Below are 26,896 nucleotides of genomic sequence, written 5' to 3'. Positions count from 1 at the left end.
TTCACTGTGTGAATAAGAAATGAATACATGAATGTGTGTACACGAGAGACAGTGAGGGCAGAAAAAGACAAGTAAAGAATAAGAAAAGCTAGAACAAATCATGATGGAAGCAAAAATATCCCCTTAAAAATCCTTTTCTGACTTCACTAAGCTAGTACACAGAAAGACAGGAGACACTGAAATATTTCAAACTGAGAAGCAATAGGATAAAAACATTGGGGGGGGGGGGGAGTGGGATAAAATTCAACACTTCATTGTCACACACTGGTGAATAATACATGAATCTGGAATTTACATTGAGGGAACATAAATTTAAAGGACTATTTTTAAGGGCATATGAACATGGAAAAGGGAATATGATAAGAGCATTTTTTCATGGCTGAAAATGCCCATAAGCTTTTGTTATTAGATGTTGGCATACTGTGTGGCACATTACAGAGAAAAAAAAAAAAGATATTTGGCTAGATAAAAAATACTTTCTAAAGTGTTTCCATTTTTGCAAGGATGTAAATATTATGTCTGATATATAGTTTTCAAAGGAAAATGAAAAAAGTACAAGTGATTTAGATCCACGAATTGTGCTTTACAGATTATTGTATTGATTGCAAGTGACATGTCTGGTAATTTTGTTGAGTTAAACTCCAAGTGCTTCATAAATTTGGAGAGAGAATCTTGGTAGCGTCCCTTTCGCAAAATTATAAGCTGGGAGACTTGTTAAAGACTTGTAAATTTCATTTTCTGAGGATCTCCATCAAGTGTTAAAAATAGCTATAAAAACCTTAGAGACGTCCAAATCTTGGGCCATGTCGATAACTGTGTGCTGCTCCATTTGCAGAAAGCTGCCCCAACCATGCTAACTACTAGTCATGATTAAGTTATGCAACTGTTCCTATACGTATTGCTTTCCTTTGGATCACATGAGTGCAAGAGGCACATTATCAGTCTCCTGACTTTCACATGGCCTTTGATAGCCTTTAGGAGACAGAGCTGGCACTGAGTGAGGGGACCAAGATGGCACAGGCTGAGATATGGTTATGAAACAAAGCATTTTCCTTGCTTCAGGGCAAAGATACATGATAGAAACACCCTAGCAATCATGCGTGTGTAGTGATGGTAGGACCAGAATAGGAAAAGAGATAACACAATGGCAATCTCAGCTCACAGGCTGATCTAGCCTAATACCTGTAAAGGAATACCCTCCTGTGAAATGCTGGTGGCCCACAAAGAGATGTATATAAAATTTTAAAATCAAAATATATGCTTCACATGATGGCTTAAGTAGGTATCCAGAGGATTCCTTTCCTAAAGCCAAGCCCTAATGTAACAGCCTGTAAAAGGGAGGAAAGAAACACAAATCAGTTTTACAATGCTGGTTGTGAGCTGAGCATCGTTAATGTTTGGGACGGCTGTACACCGACCGTTGTTTTAGGATTATCCAGCACCAAACAACACTAGCAATGGCACAAATGAAACTTATAAAACACATTTTGTTAATAAAGGCCTCAACACAAAGGTGAAGTAATTCCAGCTGTCCTGCTGGACCACATGAAAGTGATATTTGATAGATAACTAAGATATTTATACCAGGTGCAAATGACAGATGCAACTGGCATGATGACAGATCAAGAGTTCTTGTAAATCTCATCAGGAGGGTCCATTTATTAAGGGTTTCAGTACCTCCAGCTGTTACACGTCAGCAGATCTGACTGAGCTGCTGTGTTAATAAACCTTATGTTTCTGTGATTATGTTACTTCGCCTTTATTCTAAATTTTTGGTTGTCAGGCTGACGAGCTACAGGAATGATAGTTGAAAAGTTCCTTGACCTAGACCTGATTTCCACCCCGATTTTGGTTTCTCTTTGGCTCTATTCACATGTCCTCCCAGTGAAGTTATACTACAGTCTGTGGAAGCTGTGGGCTGCATTAATTGCTAAGTGTGGCTCCGCAGTCACATTTTCAGAGTCTAGAAAAGGAGCTGACCTGTACCTGACCTAGATATTCAGTCCTGATTCACTGCAGTCATCTTAAGAAATGACAAATCACTACCTCTGCTAGGATTACTATTAAAGCAACTGAGCTGGTATAAAATGCATAGCTGGGCTGAAAAATTAGCTTCTCAAATGATATTCATGTTATTGTTATTCCCATTATCTCATTATTACACATGACACTATTTATATATAAGGAAACAAATGTGCTTTGTTCTCAGTGTTCAAGCCTGTTCTGTGTTCTCAGTTAAAAGTCTTGGTTATGGGAGTAATCACGAAGCCACAGGAACTGACACTTCTCTGGACAATACAAGCTGATCTGATGTGGATGGCATGACTTTATACCATGACTCTGCACTGCAGTACCTGCCACAGCTGGGGTAGGACCGCCACAGCGCACCAGACTTCCCTACCTCCCTAAGCATCCGGCATGGTGTCTCTAGGACCACTTTAAAGGCCCAGAGAGAACACCACAGCAAAGAAGCAAGAAATGGGGGAATAGACCCATTCATCCCCTTGAACACCAGTCCTTCGGTTATGCTGAAGTAGTTCCAGTGACTGTTGAAAAATAAAGGCTAGAAAACTAGGTTGCATCTTTAATGAATGCAAATTAATGTTCTCCTTTATTTAGAGTTTTTGAACAAAAAATAAAAGTAAGCATTTTGGTTTATGCACATAAGGCTGTAACACAAAGAAATAATACAGGAAAACAAGCTGGTCCATTATGCTAATTTTATTCAACCTCCTGCGAGGCTAGTGGTTCTTGACTAAGGATTTGTCTGGAAACTATCCACTGGTGATGCTTAGCTCTCAGTGCTACTCCTGTATCTGAACTACTTAATTAAAGTTAAGGGGAGCTAACTTTCTCAGCAGTGCATTGCAGTCTCGTCTGTGATGCCACTGTATATGTCTCAGGTCTCTGAAACCATTCATGGTCACTTATGATTTTTCAAGAAACAATCATAAGAGAATCCATAGTGAAAGAACTGTCTTAACATTTTTTTTCTTTCATCTCTGTTTTTCCTTGCACAAATGGCAGTCATGTATTTTCAGTCTGCATGGACTCATACAATTCATGCATTATTATTTGATTTAGAAAAGGATTACAGTGAGAGGTACTGGAGAGCTCTGTAACCTCAGAGAGCATCACAAAGTCAGAGCTGCACAGAGACATTGCAAAACTCCCCATTATCTGGGTGTTGTAAAGCCTGGTTACACTTCTGCAAAGAAACTTTCTTATTGTTCTTTCACTCAGTATTTGTCCAGGCTACTCAGGAAGGACACATGCCCAGGATCATATCTGTACTGAAACCTCTGACTTGAGAATAAATTTAAGCTTATCAAGGCCTGTTACCCACGTATTTTCTAGCCATATTAGAGCTGTAGCCTGCTTCTGCTCCAGTGATAAGTATTTTTGCTCTTGCGGGACTGCTGTCCTCCTTCCTTTTTGAGTGATTTGAACATCTCTGGCTGGGGGAAAGGGAAGGATAAGGTGTCCAACTTCACTGCTGCTAAGTACTGGCTTTGCACATCCACTGACTTTGGCCAATTAAGAGCATGATCATCAGGAAATGAACTGAATCCTGAAAGCCTGACAGGGATTTGTGGACCATGCCTTCACTGCCTTAGTGCAAAGGGCTTACTGCTAAGGGCTATTGGTGCTGCCATCGAGACTGGCTCAAAGCCAGCTTGGACAAAAAAAGCTGTGACCACCTGCAGCCGTTGCAGGCATTCTGTGCTTTAGTGGAGAGCTGTTTCAGTCCATTTCACTCTAGGAGGATAGATAATTTGTATAGCTTTCTTCCAGGTGACTTGCAGCTCTTTGCTTTTTCTGTGCCTGGCATGGATTCCTTAACTTTACATATCTCTTAAGACTTTGCTTTCTTATTTCTTAAGATGACTCTAGGGTGCACCATAAGAATGCAGAGGATTAACTTATTTCTTTTCCATTCTTCTTTTATTCCTTCTCCCCAGCCCCCAAAGCTGTCTGATTAGCATCTTGAATGTATACCTTTATATACCTTATTTAGTACATTACTGGCTTTAGGCTGTGTTTCTCACTTGAAGTCCCACTGATAACGCCTTATGCATTGTATCATGAGATGTAATAAGCAAATAACATTCTTATTTGATTGACAACTATCTTAGTTAGTGTCATATAAAGGTTTAACTAGGCAATAAAATAATTCTGATTAACTCATTCTCCCTGATACCCACCATTAGTTTTACAGGGATTTCTGCTGTGGGCTCTTCTCTGAAGACACATTGGGCAAGAGTACAAGCTGAGCTGTGGTGCAGTGATTAGTCCTTAGCCTAGTTCATGCATAGTCACAGGCTCTCCTGCCTTATTTCTGTGAGCTCCTGGGGTGGATTCACCTTCTGAGCAGCCATCTGTATTTACTGGGTGCAAAATATCCGCATAGTAATCACCTGCAGGTGAACCTGGGATGTTCCTGACTTTCTGCTTCTACCAGTCAGGATTGTCAGTATAGGAATACCTGGTCAGGCTTTTAATTTATTGGAGATTTGTGTGTGTTTTGGACTCTTAGAGCAATCTTTGTTACTGAAGCTGCCATAAGGCTCCTTGTCTCCAAAGCCCTAAGTGGTCCCTCTTTCCCTGGCATCACTAGAACCAAGTTTGGGTGGTCACAACGGCAAAGCAGAAGGGGTGAGCTGAAGCAGTGCTCACACACTTTCATTCTGTCATGCAGCCCTCAGCACCAATGGCAGTCCTGTGCTCTGGTGGGGCTCGGGCCTGCAGCTCTCCACCCCCAGACCCCACAGCAGATTCTCATACCTGTCTACCCACTTGGTTCCCTCGTGGGCCTATGCTAAATGTTTTCTTCCATGTCTCTTAGTCCATAGGAAGGTTGCTCACATGGGAGGACAGGCATACAGGCTAGCATCCTTGGTGAGAAGCTGACAGCCCAGCTAAGGACAAAGTCCTGACAACAAGCTGCCTAAAGCAGTCAAGGTGAGACCTTACCAAATCTACAAGAGCTCTGAAACATTGTTTCCTGTCATTTCTCCATGCCAAATCTAGAAGGGTCCTTTTTCTCCACCCTCCATTACAGGGCCCAAGAGCCCAACACTCTGATTGAACAGACTGTCTCTTGCTATCCAGATGTTCGCCCACTCCTGGGCAGGGACATAGGAAAATGTTTCGTGTAGCAGGAACTTTAGCAGTTCCTGCACATTCCTGAAAGCCTGTAATGAGGCTGAGACTCATTAAAACACACCCAACTTGCACACTGTGGGAGCTGAAGTGAGGGCATAAAATGCCAGAGAAGTTTTACAGTGAATGAGGAGGGTACACCGAGCCTCGTCTGGAAACCAGGTCCCATAATTATTCTGGCACAACAACAAGTAAGAAGTCTGGCAAAGCCCTGCTTTGCTGTGCACCCTGGAGAGAGAGAAGTATGATGGAAGCCATGAGCAGGCAGCGGTACATCAGTGAGGCAGCCTGGCTATCCCCTCCTTATGCAAAGTTCGCTATTTCATTCTTTTCCCCCTTCCACCATTCCCCACCACCACCTTCATCAGATGAGTTACTGAAGTCTTCAGATTACTTGTTGTGATCCAAATCCATGTCCCCTCTTACCAGAACTGATCACTTTCCTTTTCTTGTCTAGTCAACACGGGCAGAGATTAGCACAGAAATCAAATATTTCTTTCAGATTCTGTTTCCTGAATGAATGCATTGAGAATAGGGGTATCAATTCACCGGTCATGTCTAGAGGAGGAAGGACTCTTCAAGGAAAATGAATAAGCAGATTATATGGTATAAAGTCTAGAAAGTCCAAAGAGTCTATGAATGTAGACTTGTGTTATTTACTTTCTGCTCAGAATCTGCTCGACATGCGACCCACTCTTAGGCCTGTTCTGAACCTATCTCCATGCCTCAGATTAACCTCTTCTCCATGCCTCAGATAGAGGATAACACAGAAGGAAAGAAAATATCAGGTTATGCCATGAAGGGGAGCTCTTTTCATCAAGGGACATGGACCCTCTTTGTGTTGGAGGTTCCAGGTCAGTTTACTATGCTGTGAATATCTTTTTATCTTTACAACCATGTTTTTCTGTCTTTCACAGTGCCTACAATACCTGCTGTGTGTGCTGATGGGGTTTGCAGCTTTCTTCTTGTCTCCCTGGGTTCTCACCTACAGACTGTAAGCAAACAGCCATACATATCGCAGTGCTGCAAGCATATCCAAACTGAGGGGGGCCCATACCACAGGGATGGGGTAGTTGTGAACATATCTGTTGCTTGAAAATCTCAAGGTGAAGCTCTAGATTTTGAAGGTTACATTTTAGAGGGTGTGCAGCCCTCATTCCTGAACTTTCATTGCTACTCTGGGGGACACAGTGGACTAAAGTCACTTACACTAAATCTGTTTTGTTTCCAAACAAATCCGAGTGCTTTAAGCACGCTTTTCATTTGTTGTAATACTTTAAAGCCTAAGAATAAAGGGTCTGTCGTTATGTTCCCTGTATATCTTTCAGCATTTTGCCTAGCCCAAGCAGGAATGCCAGTATTTATATTCTCTATATTTCATAGAGTATTCTGTGGCCAGAGGGTCTATGCATTATTGTTATTTTTGGTCCAGCTTTCAGGGCCTGTGTATTGCCAACAGCTTTTTTTTTTTTTTTTTTTTGTAAGGAGACAGTAAAAAATTTTGCATTTGACAACATATTTGACAACGTGTCTGTGTCTCTTGACTCAGCACACTTTTGGAAAGCCCTCTCCTCTGGTGTTCGCACTATATCATCCTCTACCACAAGACAATTTAAAATTAGATATTCCCAGTTCTGCCAGCTTTCTCTAAACAAAACCTCTGAGTTGAGAATGAGCTCAATAAATGCATGACGTGTATTGGCATCAACGTGCCAATGGGAGGGGAGTGATCAGGGTAATTTGGGATATCCTAGGACACTTTGGGAAGAACGGTGGATCTCTCCCTCCCTGACTTCCAGCTAGTCTTCCTTCAGGGATTTTTCTGAAAGTAATGCACTTTCACCCTCAGACCATCAAGCCCTGAATAAAATGCTGAAACAAAATACCTGGGTGGCAAGGTTTCCTATTTCTACTGCTGCCGCAGAGAAATGGTGCAAGGAGGCAAAAGCAGAAAGAGACTCTCCATGTATTGATGGTTTGAGCTGCATCTGCCTCTGGAACAGCCAAGGCATGCCTTCTATCAATGGTACAATAGGTGTACTAGTGTAGTAGGAAGCTACCTTTTCCATTTATACCCAAAGCTGCCCCTGAACCTGGGGCATGAAGTTAGAACCCTAAACATGACATCCTTAAGTATTTAGAAAGGATAAAATCTGTATTTATTGATGATGTGAGTCAGTTGATGTGAAATCTACATGAGAATGCAGGCCTTGGAAGAAGTGACTAATCAGACACTGTTTTAAAAGGCACCTAAATGAATAACAGAGGTACCTGAAATTCATATTTGGAAGTGCCTTTGCTATATAACATAATTTAAATGCCATTTAAATATCACTAACTCTTTGAATCTCTGCATTTCATTTTAGAAGCATTTAGGTACCTAATGCCCATTAATACCACATGCTGTGAGGCACACAAACTTCTTTGCAACTTGTGCATAGGGTCTCAAACTCACTTTAGCTCTGAAAATATAATTTTAGCTTGTGGGTTTGATGTTTTCCACTTTTATTCTACCTGTCCTTGCCAAAAGCTTACCTACCATAGTTAGCTTAAAAAAAAAAAAAAGTATTTAAGTATTTTGAATAGTTTTGTTTGTCCTCAGTGTAACTAATCTCACAGATGGATTATTACTCTTGCAGAATCTGTTTACATTTATAAATCTTTCCTATCATAGCTAAACTTTTTTTTTTCTTTTTTTTTTTTTTTTTGAGGGGAGAGGGAAGTTTCTGCTGGAAAACTCCCTTTCTTTGTATAAAATATACTTCTCTGTTGTTAGAAGGAGGCCATATGCCCTGGCTAGGCTGGCATGCTTGCGTATATGGCTGCATATACTGCACACACTGTACTTTTTCGGTAATTTTCTTAATCTCTTCCAGTCTCTGCCCCTTTTATACCCACAAATTTTTATAAGCTGAAAGAGAAGTCCTGTGAAGGCTGGGACTTTCAAACCAAAAGTGTAGTGCTTGAAATGAAACAGAATGATCTCATCCGTCCCTAATTTTCAGTGCCTTTTCTATGCCTAGTAGACAGCTTTACTTTTATAAAACTTGAGTCCTTGTCAGCCTGGAAAATACTGCTTATTGACTTTGAGTCACTTGTATTTACTTTAAGCAATTGCCTCTTGTGTATGTCCATACACAATAAATTTCCAAACAAAATGTCAAGTATTTTTTATGTTGATCAAGAGATCTAATTTCAATGTCAAGCTATTCTCCAACTGTGCACAAGTGAAGGAAAAGTTTTTCAATGCACTATATACAGTTTAGCACTTTTATACCTCTGACATTAGGATAATGTGCAGTGGTCTTGATCCAACAAAAAGTGGCTATTGTGACTGTTGATCCTGGATATTTCAAGGGCCCCCCAGGCTCTAGTCAAAAAGTCTACTTTTGATTCTGATGGGAGAAAAGTGCTTCCTTCTATGGCCGCGAAATGCCAAATTATTCCTCCCATGCTGGCTCTTTCCTGACTGGCACTGCGTAACAGCTGCAGTGAAGATTTTAGCCTTTACCTCTAAAGCCAATTTGGCACAAAAGAGTGATAAGCATATGACTCAAAAGTAAAGGTAGTATTTCATAAGAGAACATATGCAGGATTAAATGCTGTGTGTTTTCCCTTTTTGCACAGCAAATGAACTAACTAGATAAATGCATTGTTAGGTATCTGCTAAAAGGCCTTTGTTTTCCCATAAATAATGCCTGCAAGTTTTGAAAATGAAATCACCCATCACAAACAGGTTTTTGGAAATGTCATTGGAGTTGAATGCCGTCAGCATGCTCAAGAAATCATTTGTCATGATTCAATCCATTGGCCAGAGCAAAAATCTAAAGAAAGACTACAGTAGAATAAAACAGCTTCCATGCATAAAATCAATTCAAAACATAAAAGTTCAACAATAATTACACATTTATAGCGCCTTGCATATTAAAGAAAAAATAATTACCGAAGTGGTAAGAATATTGTATTTATCAAAATAAGCAGAACTTAGCTGCAGCCAGAGGCTCAAGCAGCAACAGGAAATTGCTGCACTACCTCTGTAGATACCTTCCAGTGCTGTGGATCCAAAGCTGGAACAGGTCCCTGATTCATTGAAGTACTTAAGCATGTGTTGCATTCCCAGTGAGTTCAAAGAGACTTAATCATGTTCTTAAAGTAAGCATCTGCTTAAATGTTTAGCTGAATGAGGGCCTACTACCTTGATCCCATTTTTATTGGAAACATCCACTGACTTCCATGGCTGTGGAATTAGGCTCCTAAATTAGGGCTCACAGGACTGTGGATCTGGGCCCTAGGCACCCACCTATTCTGCTCTAAAGATCCTTCCTGAGCAGAGGATGTCCTGTCCATCAGCAATACATACTGTATATTTATCCAGCTTGGGGTACCTAATGGATCGAGGAACACCCTTGCTAGACATCTTCTCAGATGATTAGGATGATAGAGTCCAACTCAGCAGAATACTTGAGCATGACTCCACAAGCTGTATAATAAAATGAGGTTGGTGTTGGCCTGCAAATCCTCTGAATAAATAACATGGTTCCCACTTACTACCAGCCCATTTTCCCACATGCCAAACACAGCTAGTGAAACACAGGTGACACAAGGCCATAAGGCCCATAGAAGCTCTAGCGTTTTGCAAAATGCCGACCAAAGGCCATGCTGCAGGGCTGAGCAAGGTGGAATCAGCTGTGAAAGTGTCACGCACAGCACGCAAGATTTGACAGGTCTATGAGTAGTTCCATTAAAGTCAATGAGAACGAAACACACGCTTTGCTCTGCAGAGATGGGATTACTCATGCGCCTAAAATTAAACATGTGGTTAAGTGCTTTGCTGAATCAGGGCCAGAGAGATGGAAAATGAGTACTGCCAGTACTGATTCTCCCCCATCTTCTTTTCCACACAGCTGCCTGCTGACGCCTGCTGACTTTTTTGTAAATAAGTACTGTAGCTATAGTACTTTATTAATTACTAAAAGAAACTGGGCCATATCCAAAGTGTCCTGGCCTCAGTGAAGTCCTATTTAGACAAAACTTCCATTAACGCCTACTTAGGATTTGTCTCCATGATCATAAAAATGGGATCAGTGTAGTGTAAGAAGAGAGCAGTTCCTAATACAACAGATGGAGATGAGTTTTTTTCTATGGCAGAACCATTTTGGTGGGAAAGTTTAATCTGCGGATGAGTCCAAAGCAAAGGTAAATTTTCTGCTAGGAAATGTACAGTAGAGAGATTTTTCTGTGCTTTTCTTCTGTGTGCACTTAATCAGTTAATATGTCAAATCTTTTAGCAGTAATTGGTTGAAGGCAGAAATTGTTTTACCATAAATAACTCTTACAATATCTGAGAAAATGGCATATGTTTGTGCACAGCAGATTTATTATTAACACATTTGCTCATTTAACACGTCTGGTAATAATTATTAATTTGATTCATAATAAAAAGATTTGTGGTCACATCAAATTGTTTCTTTTATTTTAAAACCAAAAATGCAAGCTAGAGAGTGGAATCTGTGTGAATCAGGAAAAAATTCATGTGTGTTTGACATAAAAGACTGATCATATGACAAGAATTTGGAAGTTGTTACATAAATTTGCAAAATCACCATCTTCTTACATTTCCTCACCACTTTCAAAATGATATGAAAAGAGTTATATTCAACCTTTTTTTTTTTTTAGTATAGTCTGCTTCTTCTGTCCATGTAAACATTCCATGAAAAAACAATCAAGATGGAGTACATCATATAAAACTGTAAGATGTACTACAAATATTAGAGATTAATGAACTGTATTTTATTTTTGTATAAATAATAAAGGTATAGGCTTTCTGATAACCACAGATGACAGAGCTTTGATTTGTATTTTATTACCTTTGGAAATGTGGGCATTTGAATCTTCTATTTGAAATAAACAGTGCAAAATAGACCAGATCTAAATTTTTACAGTGTCATCTTCACCTCTTACGGTGGAACTTAGTTTAGAAAATTTTTAATAATGCATATCAAATGGTTTGTTCTGTTAAGTTAAATCAATATTAGAGTTAAGAATGAGGGATCCTGAGAATTTTTGCACAAGACATTTAACTTATCAGTTTCTCCATTTGTCAATCTATAAAATAGCAAATTGATAATAACTGCTTTTGAACTAATGCAGTAAAATGGAGTTAGAATTAGAAAAAGCTTGAAGATAGATGAAAGGTGATATGTAAATATAAACTATTATATATAATAAATATATAAAATATGTAGTAGTCAATATGTAAAATATCTTATTATTATATGCAGTACCATTCATAAATGCACATCAGTCCTTGGAAAACATGGTGTGTTTCATTACTGTCAGTATATCTGTGTGTACAAGAGGAGATACTCCAGCCACTTGCTGGATAGAGAATAATAGAGAAAATGAGCTATTAGGCTGAACATTTATCAGTAAAGTTTTGAGAGATACAGACTAACCCCAGGAAATGCAGAAATGGTAACATACTTCTGCCATGCTTCAGAGGTCCATAAAGCCCCTACAACCATACTCCAATGTACATCTTCTTTTTTGATTCTCTCCTTGGTAGCCCTCATGGAAAGACCAGCTCTACACAGTTTGTCAAGGATAGATTTCATCAATCCTTACATAATGTACAGATATTAGGTCTGTGGAGTTTTAAGTGTAAGGGAGATGTGCACATGCCATACACATCAGAAAAGAAAGAATGGCCTACCTCATAACGAGGAAACACCAGCTCTCAGTGTTACCACCTGTCAAGAGACATTTCTAATTAGCTCTTTTGCCCATACTTAGATTACACAGGGCTGTCCAGTTGAAATTTGGGCATGGAAAGAAGCGGACCTGTGCTGGACTTCTTGCCTCTAACTGATAACTGAACAACTCAGTGGCTAAAATTCAGAAGGGCTGCTGCCTGTTAGACCTCCCTGTGGAAGAGGAGAACTAGGAACTGGTGTTTCCTTTTTTTGGCTGTCAAAAAAATCACCTTAAGCTTAGCTAAAGTAAAAAGAATTTTGAAAAAATACACACATATTTTGCTGCATTACTCTTTACGGGGGAATGAAGAGTGTTCAGGGAATTAAATCCAGGGGAAATGGCAGAGGCTTTTGTTTGAGTATATGTGACTAAATTAATATTAGAGTGACTATAATTTTTACATGCCCAACTCAACTATGGAAGATAGTGATATTTGGATGGATCAGGCACAAGGGCTGAAGGCAGATAAAAGGGAATGATGCACTGTGCCTAGACAGCAAGGGGTGCCCAGGCAAATCCCAGTGGAAGTGCTGATCCGTGACAATTTACCTCTAACACCGGGGTATGTCACTTTTCTCTGCCTACATCACCATCATCTTCTCCCCTACTTACCCCAACCATTTGACAGTGCTGGTGTGATTGATCTGAGAACAATTCCTGCAGCCATGTACAAGGATGCCACAAACTGGATAGGACAGGACCAGTGTGTAGTAGGAGGTGAGTTGTCACAGTAAGCAAAAATCTACTGTAGAGGTGCCAGGAACGAGAAGCCTGAATGATTTACCCATCCCATCAGGGAAGACTGGAAGCTGGGACACCTCTGTCTATCAACTCTTAAAGGGGTTACCAGAGGAAAAGCCTTTGTCTAATGTAGCATCTCTGTAGAGTAGCCGAGGAAGCTATTTAGCCTGCAAGTGAGGCAGGACATGTCATTTAAGAATAACCGAGTTTCACTGGGTTGTCTGAGCCTATGGGTATTCTCGGAACTATGCTTGAAGGCAATTACAAGTAGTACAGATCTGCTTGGGAAAACTGCCTGTGGAACAGTGAAATTAATTTTGACCTGAAGAACAAAGTTCTGACCATTTTGATTGCTTTCTCAGAGAGATGGGTTAGCTTGTGCCTGTGGCACCTTCGGCCTGCCCAGTAGCAGGTGCTGAGCTGAGTGGTCACAAAGTGGAATTCAAGTAATAGAATTAAAGATACTTTTGAGGCTGATCATTTTAACTTCCTGATGAAGGGAGAGCAATACAAGACCAGGAACGAATCATGAGCAAAGCCTGGGGTAATGGTCTGTTGCATTTTAGGCTCCATTTAGGATATGAAAGATTGTCAACAAAATGTAGATGTGGTAAGTGCCTTCTAGCAGAAGGTCTTAAAAAAAGGCAGCAAAACAATAGCAGAGCTCATGTGTTCTAGACCAATGGCCAAATATAGAAAGCGGCAATGTTTCCTTGCTCAAAGAGAAGTTGGCAGAGAGAAAGAAGTGCCTGAAAGTGGAAACTCACTGTGATGGCCAAACGATGTCCAGGAGGGACCCAGACACTTCCTGATACAGCACCAGGAATTGTGTGGGCGACCCTGGCTCTGTGTGCTCAAGGGTGGATCAGGAAAGATGCCGTCAGTGAAAGCAGCCTTCCTGGGGGAGTGTGTGCGAGTTGGGAAGGCAAAGTGGTAGGAGGGAAAGGCAGAGCAAGACACAAATATCCGTTCTGCATCTCCGATCACACAGACTGGTCTGTAAGAACACTTGGAGACTGAAAACAGCTTGTCCTGCAGCTGACCTTATGAAGGAAGGCAGCTGGCTGAGGGCTCTCTGTCAGTTAAGGAAAACTGGAATCTTTGGGTTTATGACAGAAAGAGACTGGAGACTGTAGGTCTTCACCCTGGAGAACCCAATGATGAAGAAGAAAATCTGAGGGTCATGGTGGCCATGGGCCAAAGTGGTCCAAATGCACAACTTCATATGAGCCTGATGACCCGGTGCCAGAAGAAAGAGTGCCCCTGTCTACAGACTTCCACAGACTGACGGGGAGGAACAGCTTAACAGCTACACAGGGCTGAACGGAAGGTATCGCTAGGTGTACCAGCACAAGATAAACTTATCGAGCATATGAGCGTCGCATACTTTTCTGCTAAACACTGGCATATTGCAAAATTAAGGAAAACAGGGAATTTGTAGCCTTGTTGTGCAAGTCTTAGGTAATCCTGCTGTCCCAGTATATGCAGTTGCGATGTTCATCTAATAATATAACTTTTGGTCTTCTCTCAGGAGGCTGAGAGGCTGGAAGGCTGCAGTGTGGGTCATGCCAGAACATCCCTACAGGAAAACATTGACTTTTTTTGATTGCCACTGGCAACTTAGTCTTTCCTGAAACCACATGCAGCAGAAGCATTTGGTATTTTGCCATACCAAAAAGGGACAGGTGTTATACCCAGACTGCTTGGAAGAATGAACCTCTCTTTGTGTTTCACATATACTTCTATAACGTACCTGGAGTGCTGTTCGGGGACATAAGCAACATCTGTGTGTGAGTCAGACAGGAGATCAACACTGAAAAATGGTGGAAGCTGGATGGATTTGGCTGAAACACCAGGGTGGATATGGAGACAGGCGCTGGTACCCAGTCCTGTGCCAGCCCCCACTCATAAGGAAGGAGTGACCACCAAAGGGCAGCATTTTCCTAATAGTTTTGTCATGTTGTTCCTAAGAACTGCTGCCCTACAAGCCCTACATCACCATTCAGACACCTAAAAGTAAAGTGACTGTTGTGAAAACAGCCCCAGGTCTGGTGTAGGTGCCAGTCAAGATGGGGCACTCAGTACTGAGCTAGGGCCCCTTCTCTAGGAGTGGGACACGGGGCGGGGGGGGGGGTCACGGAGTCTGGAGAAGATATCTAAAGTCCCCTGACTAACACTGTGGAGTTTGAGCAATGGAGAGCTCCATTGATCAATATTTTATACTAAAACGTGATGAAGTGTAAACGTGTGATTAATGGGGCAATTAAATTCCCTTGCTTCCAGCAGAGACCTGAACCTGTGTTCTGGATTTTTTTTCAGCACTATAATTTTTAGCTAGTTTAAAGGTACTCCTTAATTTCATTTTGAGCTTTTATCCCAGTTTTACAGAGGCACAGTGAAAAATTATGTCACATCGTCAGCAAAAACTATTAGATTATGATCCTTTAATCACCCATATTGAGCATTAAGGCCCTGATTCAGCAATACATTTAAATGTGTGCCGAATTTTAATTATGTGCAAAGGCTATTGTTATTCAGAAAAGTGTTTAGGCATGTGCTTGTATGTTTTGCTGAACTGAAGCTTGAGAGCAATAAGAAGGCATCTGGCACTTACCTAAGAGCAATCACGGGTGAGTCATAGTAGTGAAACTGAAGCTGCGACCACAGAAAGTTATTACACAGAGCAGTCTCTGGACCCCGTACTTTAATAATCTGGGAAGAGAAAGATCTGCTTATCCCAGTCTTCAGACTCGTGAACTGTCTTTTTGCAGTTTGAAACTGCATTGCTTTACCAGGGTCCTTTCTTCTCTTGTCAGTTGAGGATGATGAACATTGGAACATTTTTTTTCATCACGCTTTCCACCAGACAAATAATTCCCAGCACACGATGGTGACTGTTGAATAAACTGCTGTAAAACCAATAGAAAGGCTCCCATTGGTTCTAAAGAAAGCTGAATCAGGCCCTGGGTGAGTCACCGCATGGGCAGCTCCATTCTCAGCACTTCTTCTCTTCCCTCTGTAATGCAGTGGCAGATCAAGGTCTCCCAGCAAATGCTTAGATCAGAAAACCACTTTTCCACCCTGAAGTCTGCTGACAGCATGCCACTGCCTCCTTTTAGCTTGTGTGACATTGTGGCCATCAGTGTGAGCTACTCGACGTACCCCCGGTATGGCAGAACTGCAACTAGCATCAGCTGGCACAGCCTTTGAGGTGGGCTTTGCTCTGGCACTCCCCATACCTGGATGCAAGGTGCTGCAGCTCGGCTTGCCTTAGCCTGGATGCTAAGGGAAGAATTTAACCCCCTGTCAACTCAGAGTAATAAATGAGATAACTCCCCAGCTGATTATCAGCTGTTTTACCTGCAGTGCCCAGGACTGTTTAACTCTTACTATGACTGATTAAAAAACATAATGGAAAATTGATTTTTTTTCCTGCTATATAGGGGAAAAATCAATGCAGATTAAGAACAGGATAAACAGCAAAAGTGAAGAAATACGACTGCAAATTCCACTGGACCCAAAACCCCAAACCAGAGTATATATTCTTAACTGCAGGAACATAAAGTCTTTCTAAAGCCTCCTAAGTCTCTGCACTGGTAAAATAATCTCAAACAAACTTGAAAGCAGATTGGAAATAGATTGGGAGCCTCTGAGTGAAAAGAGACAGTTATCCTCCGCACCTGCTAACAAACATGGTCTCTTTTTGTTACGAAATGTCTCTAGCTTAAAATATTGCCTGAAAGTAAACTCCTTCATCAATTCATCTAAAATTCTTCAAAGGCATTTTGGAAGTCTCTCTAAACCATTGGCTTTATTGTGGCTTTATTTAGTATTTGAGGAGAGAGAATGCTGCAATCAAAAAGAAAGAAAGAAAGACAGACAGAGGAAATGATTACCTTTCAATCCCTATGATTTAGAAAGAATAACATGCTTCTTTCTTGGTTTCTTGCATTATATACTTACAGAATAAGATTTGACAATGTGGCATTGAACTGCAGCTCTCTACTGAAGTGATATCATCCTGCATTGTATCCCAGGGACTTCTGGACCTGGGACTTTGGTGCCCTTCCTAGGATGCCATCCCCTCACTGCTTTTGGATTAATCACCGTGTGCTCCCCTCACTACCTTTCCAGCTGAAGTGATTAATGCAAAGGGCAGGCCACCAGGCCCTCAACTCTATTTAGTCACTTCCTTTCATTTGCAATAAAGGTTAGTTCGGAAGCATCTTTTTTCTTTTTTTTTTCTTTTTTTTTTCTTTTTTTTTTTTTTTTTTTTAATTTCTGTGATATTTTTAAGTTCCCCAAACCCTTAAAAAAAAAAAAAAAAGTACGTTTTGCTCCTCTCTGGGGTGGTACAGCCACATATAGTTATTTCTCATCTAAAGCAGAACAAGGTTCTTGCTGCAGTGCAGTGCTCTGGGCATTTACAATCTCCTAAAAGTACAGCATCAAGCCTCTGCTTTTTTTGGTGGTGGTGAGTGCATTCCTGTTTTGGGATGAACAGCTGAGCTTGCTGCTCAGCTTCATAGGCCTTCTCAACACTTTTCATTACTTTGCTTCATAAGGAAAGTAGGCTGGGGAAAATGCAAGGCATCAGTTGTGGCAAAGACCTGTCGGGTTCCATTTTGACAAAAGGATTAAGAAAAGATGATTTTTAACAGCTACACAGCAAACTGGGGATTTCTGACATCTGTCTCTGTAATTCTGAGCTCACTAAATTCTCTCAAAAATGTCCAAAACTGCTGGGGTCTGTGATAAGAACAGTGGAAGAAGCACCCAAAGAGGAAACTGGGCATCATGTGTAATGCGTACTGGCCATGGTCACAACCACAGCAGGAAGCCCACTCCAGCCCTGCACTCCCTCTGTTTTTAATCTTGCCCTCTGCTGTCTGTGTGTGTTTTGGTCTGCCCATTGCCAAACTCTGAACACATTTCATAAACTCAAGCTGAACCATTTGGCTTTAAAAACTGCAATGAAAGCAATCACTTTAGAGTATGAATCAGATAAATTTGTCTCTGACAAAAAATAATTTTTTTTCCACTGAAAAATATTTCGTTATTCCATATGTTTTGCCACTGAAGGTTTGCTTACAAAATGTACCTTATAGACACTATCAGAAATTTTCTCAGAAGCCTGATTCTCTCTGATTTTCAGATATTCAAATATCTGCAAAAAAGGGACATCTCTCTTTTTTTGTGTGTGTGTAAATCGTGCTCCAGCAGTCTCCCTATAGAGAGTATGGCAAAGGTGTACTGAAATATATCTACAGACATCCTCTGTGAGATACTCAGACAGCCTAATCATATCTTTGTGTCAAAGCAATGCTAACATAGGCAAACCAAGGGTTTGACCCTGTGCTCACAAAATCAGACTCATGACTCAGTTCCTTTTTGCCGGTAAATGCTCTGGGTTGCCATCGGCATTTTTGGAGGCTTGTTTCTTAGCATTTTTGCCAGATTGCTGCTCTGGAGCCCCAGGGATGGTCTTATCTGGTAGCATTTTTGTCAGCACTCTTTCAAAGTTAAAGAGAGCTTTTTATTTAAAGAGGGCTGGATTTGCAAACAAAGTAACTTTCTCTTATCTGATTTCAGCTGTGACCAGGGAAAAACAGTACTCTGCGGGTTGTTTGTGGGTTATTTGTACACAGAGAGGACTGTCACAGGAACATTTTAGCCAACTACCATCTGCTGCTGAGGATGGACACAAGCCAAACCAGCCCAAACGAGGCAAGCACTGAGACCAAAACGGATGAAGGACGACGAATCTGCAGCCCGTTAAATGTTCAAAACAGCATTTTCAAGAGGGTGGCTCTCTCAAAAGCCCCCCACTAAAATACTTTGAAGGAGAAGAGAGGGAGGATACTCAGGTAATGGAAAAGCTTCTCCTGGGATGCTTGGAATATGCCCTGTGCTTTGGGCAGGTATATATGTTGTGGGTGTGGGAATGGGGTGGAGAGCCAGGAATCACTCAGGGGTACATATTTCAGCAATGCATTGGTGAGAAAGGCTGGGCCAGAAGACTGGTGTTAGAGCCTTTAATAAAACGAGACAACAAAGCAGACGTGAACCCACCCCTTGCAAACAGCACTTCACATGTGCATGTGATTAATAGCTGTGGTGAAGGGTTAGTGAATAACAGCCTGATGCCAAATGGATATCAATGGGATCAAACCATGCGTTTGGCAGATATAGGAAGGAGTACTCATTGTTGTACATGGAATAAAGGAGAGCGCGCAGCAACTCCCTGAACCCCTGGTAGAGCCCTGGCACTCAGACAAGAATCTGGCTGTAACCCTGTACAACAAGGACCACGCATGTACACATGTGCACACAATTACATGGCATGGACGTAGCAGGAGAAAATTGAATATAAAATATTACAGAAAGCCAATAATTCTGGTTTATATCTTTCTTTCTCCTTGAGGCAGAAAAGAACCTGGCTATTTTAAAATCTGGGATCTATTTACATAGCCAAATGTAATGCTCTTTCTTGTGCAAAATAGGGTAGGAAGGAATTTAAAATGTCAACATTCCTGAGACCTGGTTATCTCTTTTCATGCCTCCCTCTGTACTAAGGAATAGACACTAGGTGATAGAAATTGTGACAGGTCTGCTGAAGCTATGAGAAGTTATACCAGCTGCAAATATGATCTAAAATCTCTGACAACGTAGCTATGCTAGAAAATATGTTTTTAACCACATGGTAGCTAGCATATGGGAAAATCCTGTTGTTGACAGAGCATGGTTGCATCCTTCACTTGTTAGCTGATTCAGGAAACCAAATGAAAGTTTTGACACAGAAAGTCAGCATTTTCCACGAAATGTGTCCAGTAGGATATGTGTTTTCCAAAAGGTCCTAATGGAAATGGAAAGCACAACATTATTTTTTAACCAACTTTGTATATAAATAATAATGAAAAACAATCTCAAGATCCTAAATTCTCTTAAAGGTCGCTAGAGACTGATCGAAGTCCAGGTTTTCTGTTATCATTGCACAAAGACCTTGGTATAAATAGGCCAGTTTGGTGGTGGTGCGGTTTATGGGAACTATAAATAGATATGTCTTTCCAAGCAAACAGTGTAAGCAAAAGTAATTAGAAAAAAATAATTATAATGTAAGACTAAATAAATTAGAAAGCTTGTGCTTAGTGAAAAGAGGAAATTCTCTCACCTGTGCCAATGTACACAGGAGAAAAACTTCCTGGGTTGGGTCTCCAAATAATTTTATTTTTGCTGTGTACGCCGAATATCATGTATTTTACTTCATTGCATTCTATGACACACAAATATAACTGGAATGCATCATCTATATGTAATAGCCTGTAGCAGACCAATTGACTCACTGATCACAGAAAGTACAATTCTATACCGAGCTGTTTGTGTGACATAGCAGAGGAGAAATCTGGGTCACCTGCATATCCCTAGTCAACGCAGTCAGTTAAAAGCTGTGAATGCTCCACTGAGCTGATTAAACTTCTGTTATTTTTGTTTACAAAAAAAAAATAGTAAAAAATACACTTCATGTTTTGTATTTTTGCATATTTACAAATAAAAGAAGCAATTGCCTTAGCTCTAAACCAAAGTAGCAATGTCTTTAATCCACTAAAAATTAAATTTAATGTGATGTTATCGCTGGCATGTGTTAATTATATTTTAAAGTGGGGAGACAGAGGCCATCTGAGATTTTCATATATGATTTCACATATTCAGATAAGATATTTCTCAAACTGAGCAAGCAAGAAACAATTTAGTTCCTACTAATTTAGTTGCTGTTCCTGCTTTATTGTTCATTAGGAGCCTAGAACTCCTTGACTATCCTCTCCGGACTTGTCTACATTACAGTACAAAACGTCATTTGGTTCCAACACTATTATGAAAAATCAAACTGAGTCTGTTTAGAAGGATTCAAAGGTATACTCCTTATAATAATTTTCCTTGTTTATTTAACTCTTGAGAATTGTGCTTGTGCTGGTGTTAGATATGTTTCAGTAATGTTGACACGTTCCCTCTAAAATAAGAGCAAGCATGGTTTTCCTGGCTTTACTTCATACTTGTACAGCAGGAAGCCAAGATTGTACTGAAGTAAAGAAGTAAATTAGGTTATTCCATAGAAAATCTGCAGGGACTGAGGTGGAAATTACACTTGCATCTTTGGCTGGTTTTGTTCTGCTGTGGGACGAAGGTCTGATGTTGCTGCCATAGAGACATATCATTTTTTGTCCAATTTTCACAGCCTATATCCCAGGCTGTACATTTGAGGGACAAATGAAGTAGAAGTAGACAGATCTAGACTAAAATTAAACTGTCTTTCAACATCTGCATCACAAGGGAAATGTCAGTACCCTGAAAAGTATGGGACTGATGGACAGCACGATGACTCACTTCTTTCTATGGGAAGGAAGATGACAAGAAACAGATTTTCAGCTGTTGATGAAGCTTTTCCATCTACTGGGCGATACATCTGCCAAGAAATGATGAGAGGCAGGATATGATATACCACTCATACTCCCTTTCCTCCACCTGCATAAAATCCAGGCTGTGCGCCACAGGCTTCTTGGTTATGTTGCAGGCATCCATCTGTCAAGTAGGGCTTTTCTCAGAATTAAGGTCTTAGGCCAAATTAATCCCTGGGATAATTCCATTGTGTTTTGTCTAAGGAAATATCAATTACTGTGAACGGAAGGATGATCTCATGATGAAAGCAAATGAATGACTGGGAATCATAACTGGGATCTCAGACAGGTTCCTCTTCTGCTACAGAGTTCCCATATAAACTAGATAAACCAACACAAATGCCAGTTACCTCCATGTCCACCTGTGTAAAATAAGGTTATTTTTATTTCCAGAGACATCTTTTAAGAATTTGTATTTGTTTGAGCTGTTTTGATAAAAGGAACTACAAAAAAAGATAACAGGTATATTGCTATTTTTATAGCATATGACTACACAACAGCAAAGAGGCTCATGTTCCAGGAGGTGGCAAGTTGACATATCTGCAATTAGTAAGTTTACACTGTCAACTTACTCTGAACAACAAGGATTAAAAACTCTTTTTGATCTCACTTTGAGCTAACTCAAAGGACAAGGGAGATAAATATGTAAAGCAGATTAGGATAAATCTAGAATGGAGTAACATTAAGAAAATTATCCTTGAAATGTCAGCAAGAATGGAAAGCTACCTCTTGCTCTGACATTGCTTTTTTAATTCAAGCATTAATGAACATAGAACCAGAAATCAGTAAATGAGTCAATAGTACCCTGCAGAAAATTAACTGACAATGGCTACAGTATGGAAAACTGGAGTATCCTTCTGAGACCTGAGATGCATCATTATTTCCTACTGCGCGTGGGTGAAGAGAACACAAATGATCAGTTTAGGCGATAGTCCAAAAATGCAGGCCCAGGCATCTGAAGGAGAGATTGGGAAGAGGACAGCAACTTTAGTATGGAGACCTGAAGTACTGAATATGGAAAATGACAGTATTTCCATTAAGTTTCATGAGGTTTTTAATCACAGGGGAGCAAAAACTAGTCTGACTATTGTTTTATTGACTTTACTGTCATAGGACATCAAATCAAAAATGCCCCCCAAACTGTCAGAAATACATGTGCTAGAGCTCATTCAAAAAAAAAAAATTAAAATAAAATAACCTAAACTAAAATAACTGCAAGGACCTACGCTTCTCCTTATGACATTTATCTGAAAATGTCTTTTAGAGATAGATGCCTAAATCAATCTGTTTGTTTTCTTAAAAAGTAATTAGTGGGAAGGAGCTCCATTAGTCCTCATTACAAATGCTTTACAATTTAAAGCACTTCAGCAGAGCTGTCAAGGAATTGGGTTCATAATCTGTCCTTCTCTTCCTGATTCAAAGTAGATGTTTGATTCCAGATTGCATGTATGCTAAAGGAATGCCCTAATTGCCAGTGCTAATTGCTTCTAAAACAATGGCTCTTGCATACCATGAATAAATGGGTGTTCCTGTACTAAAATGAATTGGATGGGAAAGTGCCCTGTCATAAACTGCCTGACGTTGGTGCAGTTAGCAGCAGAGTTACAACATGACAGTTCAAATCCATTCTCCAGATTAGGCAAAGATACGTCGTGTCTCCTGTGCCCTTGGTTAATGCTCTGGTTGAAACAGAAATATCTGTCTGCCCTCCTGCATGCTCCTAACACACTTTGTCTCAGGTCTTGCAGGTATTAAGAGGCAAGAAAAGGCTTATTCTGATAACTGTGACATGGCTTTGGAATATGCTAAAGCTTTAAGCAACACAGCAGTGGTTTTTTTTGGGTAGTTCTCAAAATACCAAGAGACAGAAATCTGGATACATAGGGGACTTTAACTGTGTAGATTTAGGTACTTAGAAACTACAGCTGTCTCCATCATCTGATGTCAGTTAAGCAAAAAATCCACACTGGCACTTAAATCTAAAGCATAAAAGAATTCTCTGAAGAATGAGATATCCAAGTCCCTTTGTGGATTTTAGCCATAAGTTTTCTGTGAAACTTTATCATTTTTAATCACAGCCATTTGGAGTAATCACCTTCTTCAAGATATGCTCAACTGTGAGTTACATAAATGCTTTTGTATGTTAGGTGTATACAAGAAACTTACCTATAACTATCTTTTTTCTTCCTGGAGAGTCTGTGTAATTACATTAGGTCAAGCTAAAATTGCATTGGTTTTCTCTCTCTCCCTCTCTCTCTCTCTCTCCAGCTCTGCAGCAATACTCTAGCTCCACTGACTGATCTAAAGTAGGAACTGGTGCCTCCTGGAAATGTGCTTCCTTAGGAAATGTGTTCAGCTAAGATCTCTTCATCAGACGGATGCAAGTCCTGCACGTACTTTCTTTTTCTGCTTGTATTTAGGTTTTGGTGTTCTATTTCTTGCAGATTTCCGTGAGATTTTACTGTTTAGCAGTTGCAATGCATTTTTAGTTTACTTGTCATTGCTGGCGTCATTATTATCACAGCTTTAACAGAAGGAAAAAAAAAAAAAAGCAATGTCTCAAAGAAAGCAGAAATGCTGATCTGTTGAGAATTAATATTGTTTTTCCCAGCTTTGGACTACATCAGCATGACAGGAAAATGGCAGCTTAGATCCTGGTCCACAAAATCAAGCAATCTCTGTGAATCATTAATTCTGAAAAAGGCACTTGGCTGAAACATTCTTCTCTACCCCACTTTCTCCTAGTTTTGATAAAATAAGGTCGCTCATTCATGTAAGTATTCAACTAATTTGATTTATTTCCTCAGATAACACCAGCTTATCCCTGACTACTAACAACAGCAACTGCGTGGGTGTTTTAAGACGAGCCCAACTTTACATTTCTGCGCTCATTAAGTCACATCACTGGATGTAATTTAGGTTGTTCAAAATATGCACAATATTATATGATATTTATTTGATGATACCCAAGCATAAGAACTGGCCAAAACAAGACAAAACAAATAAACAAACAAATAAAATTCCACTGCATTATTCCTATAGTATTCCTATATAACATTTAATAATCAGTTGCCTCATTTTAATAACAATTCCCAGCTAGCCTTTCTCTTCTCAGATGCTCTGAGGAAGCTGGTACAAACATTTTCTACAAGCTCCAGCAAATGAACGCCGTGTATAGAAACTGAAGTGTCTAATCTAATCCGTTGAGGGATCTGTACCACATGCATTACCCTGACATTTAAGGTCTCATAGTCAGTGACCGCTTAACCAAATCTGTCACTGTGACAGACGTATTTCTACACGCTGTGCCACAACTTAATCTTTCAGGCACGGTTTAGGTGGAGTATATTGTAGCACACTGACTCAGAATCTATAATGTATTTGATGAAGAAATTTCCCACTTGGTGCTAAAACAGATCCATTTTGAGGGCCATACCTGAAATAAAGCATATGAATTTTTCTGCTAAGCTATATGCAATAGATCAGCTGTTAGACTGCATAGTGCTAGTTATCTTCACAATTATTGTTACTATTATGTGTTGTTACAACCCTCCACCTCTTCCCTTTTCCCTGATACCAGCATCTGTGACAATGACTTTCTGGAAGTGAAGGTTATTTTGGAAATGGCTGCTTAGTGACACATCTGAACTTCTAAATTACCTCTTTTGATACCTTGTGATTACTGCACGTCATGCTGTAAATCTGCTGTGAGTCAGAATGTTATCTGGCATCTCCAGATATTATAGTAAAATGTAACATTGCTCATAGCTCCAGTGCATTTATTATTTTAACTAACCAAAGAACAGATGGAGTTCCCCCAGCACACTTTGATTTCTACCCTCTTGTTCTCTCCAGCAGTGTTGTTTGCTTGTCAAGGCCAACGATTTTGATGCTGAACCTGTATTCAGCTCTCTGCACTGGCTCCTTCCACCTGCTGCCCCCAGCTCGGCCTGGTGTGCGAGGCCTCGGAGAGGCCAGGCGGAGCGGTATGCGCACACGTTGCCTTCTATTTCTTTCTACAAAGCAGGTTTCTCTCCACCCGAGAAAGCCCTTTCCATTGGGAGGACGCTTATCCTTTGTTTATAGAGAGGAATGCTTCTGTGATACGCAGGCCCTGCAGGCTCCTGTGCGCGCAGCTGAATCCACGCGGCGGCTGGCTCAGGCTGGTGCGGCCCTGATGCTGCCTCTGGCCACCCGCGAGCGCCGGGGATGTCCAGCGGGGCAGGCTGTCCCCACAGTCCTCACAACTCACCCCACCCTCTGTTGACATTTGCTTCTATTACTCAGTGTCAGGCCTGGCTAAATGCTCTCGCCGGAGGATTTGTTTTGTTTCTCAAGCTCTCCTGCCAGCCCTCATCCACCCCGGCCAGGAGTCCTGCCTCTTTGAAGAAAAAGTCCATTTGCTCGTGATGGAGAAGGAGAGACTTCTGCCACTGTGACTCAGCAGCAGTTATGCTGCTTTTTAGGCAGTTTCTTAGGATGTTCCAGAAAAGGAGCCGTGTAAGCCTCGTGTGGAAGCTCAGCAATCCCACCGTGGCAAGGACTAAGCCGTGGCAGCTGGGATCTTGGCAGTAGGTCCAGAAACACATTGAGAACTGGTGTTTGAACGTCAGGATCACAGTTGCTCTGACAAAGCAGACCGACTCTTAAAATCTGGGTTACTGTGTTCTGTGCTTCAGGCTGAAAAGTTTAACGCGCAGTTCCCAGATCAATGTGATCCGCTAATGGGTTCAATAAGGCCCCTCAAAGCTTTAATATTCTGAACAAAATGCACCCTCCCCCCATGTCTGCAATTACTGCCACTGATGGTGATAACACACACCCCGAACCTAAGTAAAAGCAGCTGAGATGTTTGTGACACTTGGGGCAGACTTCACAAGAGCACTTTAAATGCTGCTTGAAAGAGGCCTTAATGCACTTAATATATCGTGATGTTGCAGTGAACAGCATTAAATAATCACATAGGGGAGAAAGGAAACTTGTTAAAAGCTCCCCAATTTATTATATGCAGCTTGATGCACAGGCTCCCATTCTTCTGGGACAGCATGATGTGCCACTTGATGGAAATCATGAGGGAACGGTTATAGAAACGCCTGGCTGGCACAAAGCGGAGGCGAGACTTAAAAAACTCCCGAAAAAAGGAAACAAGCAGCCTGATGGACCCGAACCCCTTCCGTAACTTCGTGCCTTCGTACCCCCTGAACTACTGAGGATGGTTTCAGGGCGTTATTCCCGCAGCCGGGTCCCCACATGGGACCTTTCCTGACCCCCCTCAGGCTGCGCCCTCCGCGCCTGGGGGGCCGGCACGGCCCCACTGCCCGCCTGCTTGCGGGGAGCCCGGCTTGCAGCGCCGCTCCCCTCGGGCAGCGCTCGTTTTCCTGCCAAGTTTCGGTGCTCTGCTTTCGGTTTGCCCAGCGGGAACCCCCGCGGGTGGACGTCCTGTCACCATGACCGGGGGGGGACCGGAACCTCAGGACAAGCGGTAGCGCGGAGACCCCGCTCTGCCATGGCATCCCGCGATGCGGGTCCTGTCTTTCCTGCTAACGAAGTGGGCTTGGGGGGAGGAGTAAAAAGGAAGAAAAGGGGAAAAAAAAAAAAAAGAGGAAAAAAATAAAATAAAAAAAACAAGAGGAAAAGAGCGATGGGAAAAGGAAGGAGAACCGCGCCAGGGAAAAGGAGAAAAAAAAGACAAAGGCTAAGAAGAACACGGGAAGAAAGCAGGGAAGCGGGGACGCAGGAACGAAGGAACGAACACCGCACCCGTTCGGGCGCGCTGCGGCGGCAGC

The 26,896-nt window shown here is 41.2% G+C and overlaps 1 long non-coding RNA gene across 1 annotated transcript; it reads left to right on the top strand.

Annotated features, from left to right (window-relative positions):
- The first annotated feature begins 9,505 nt into the window (after positions 1–9,505).
- LOC310891931 lies at positions 9,506–26,891 on the top strand. Its single transcript, XR_014577787.1, has 3 exons — positions 9,506–10,359; positions 16,623–16,867; positions 18,250–26,891. It is a non-coding gene; the product is annotated as an uncharacterized lncRNA (long non-coding RNA).
- Positions 26,892–26,896: the final 5 nt, after the last annotated feature.

This window comes from Anser anser, assembly GCF_964211835.1.
Source record: "Anser anser genome assembly, chromosome: 1".
Taxonomy (NCBI): Eukaryota; Metazoa; Chordata; class Aves; order Anseriformes; family Anatidae; genus Anser; species Anser anser.
The sequence above is the reverse complement of the archived record's forward strand: the minus strand, read 5'-3'. Positions and strand labels throughout refer to the sequence as shown.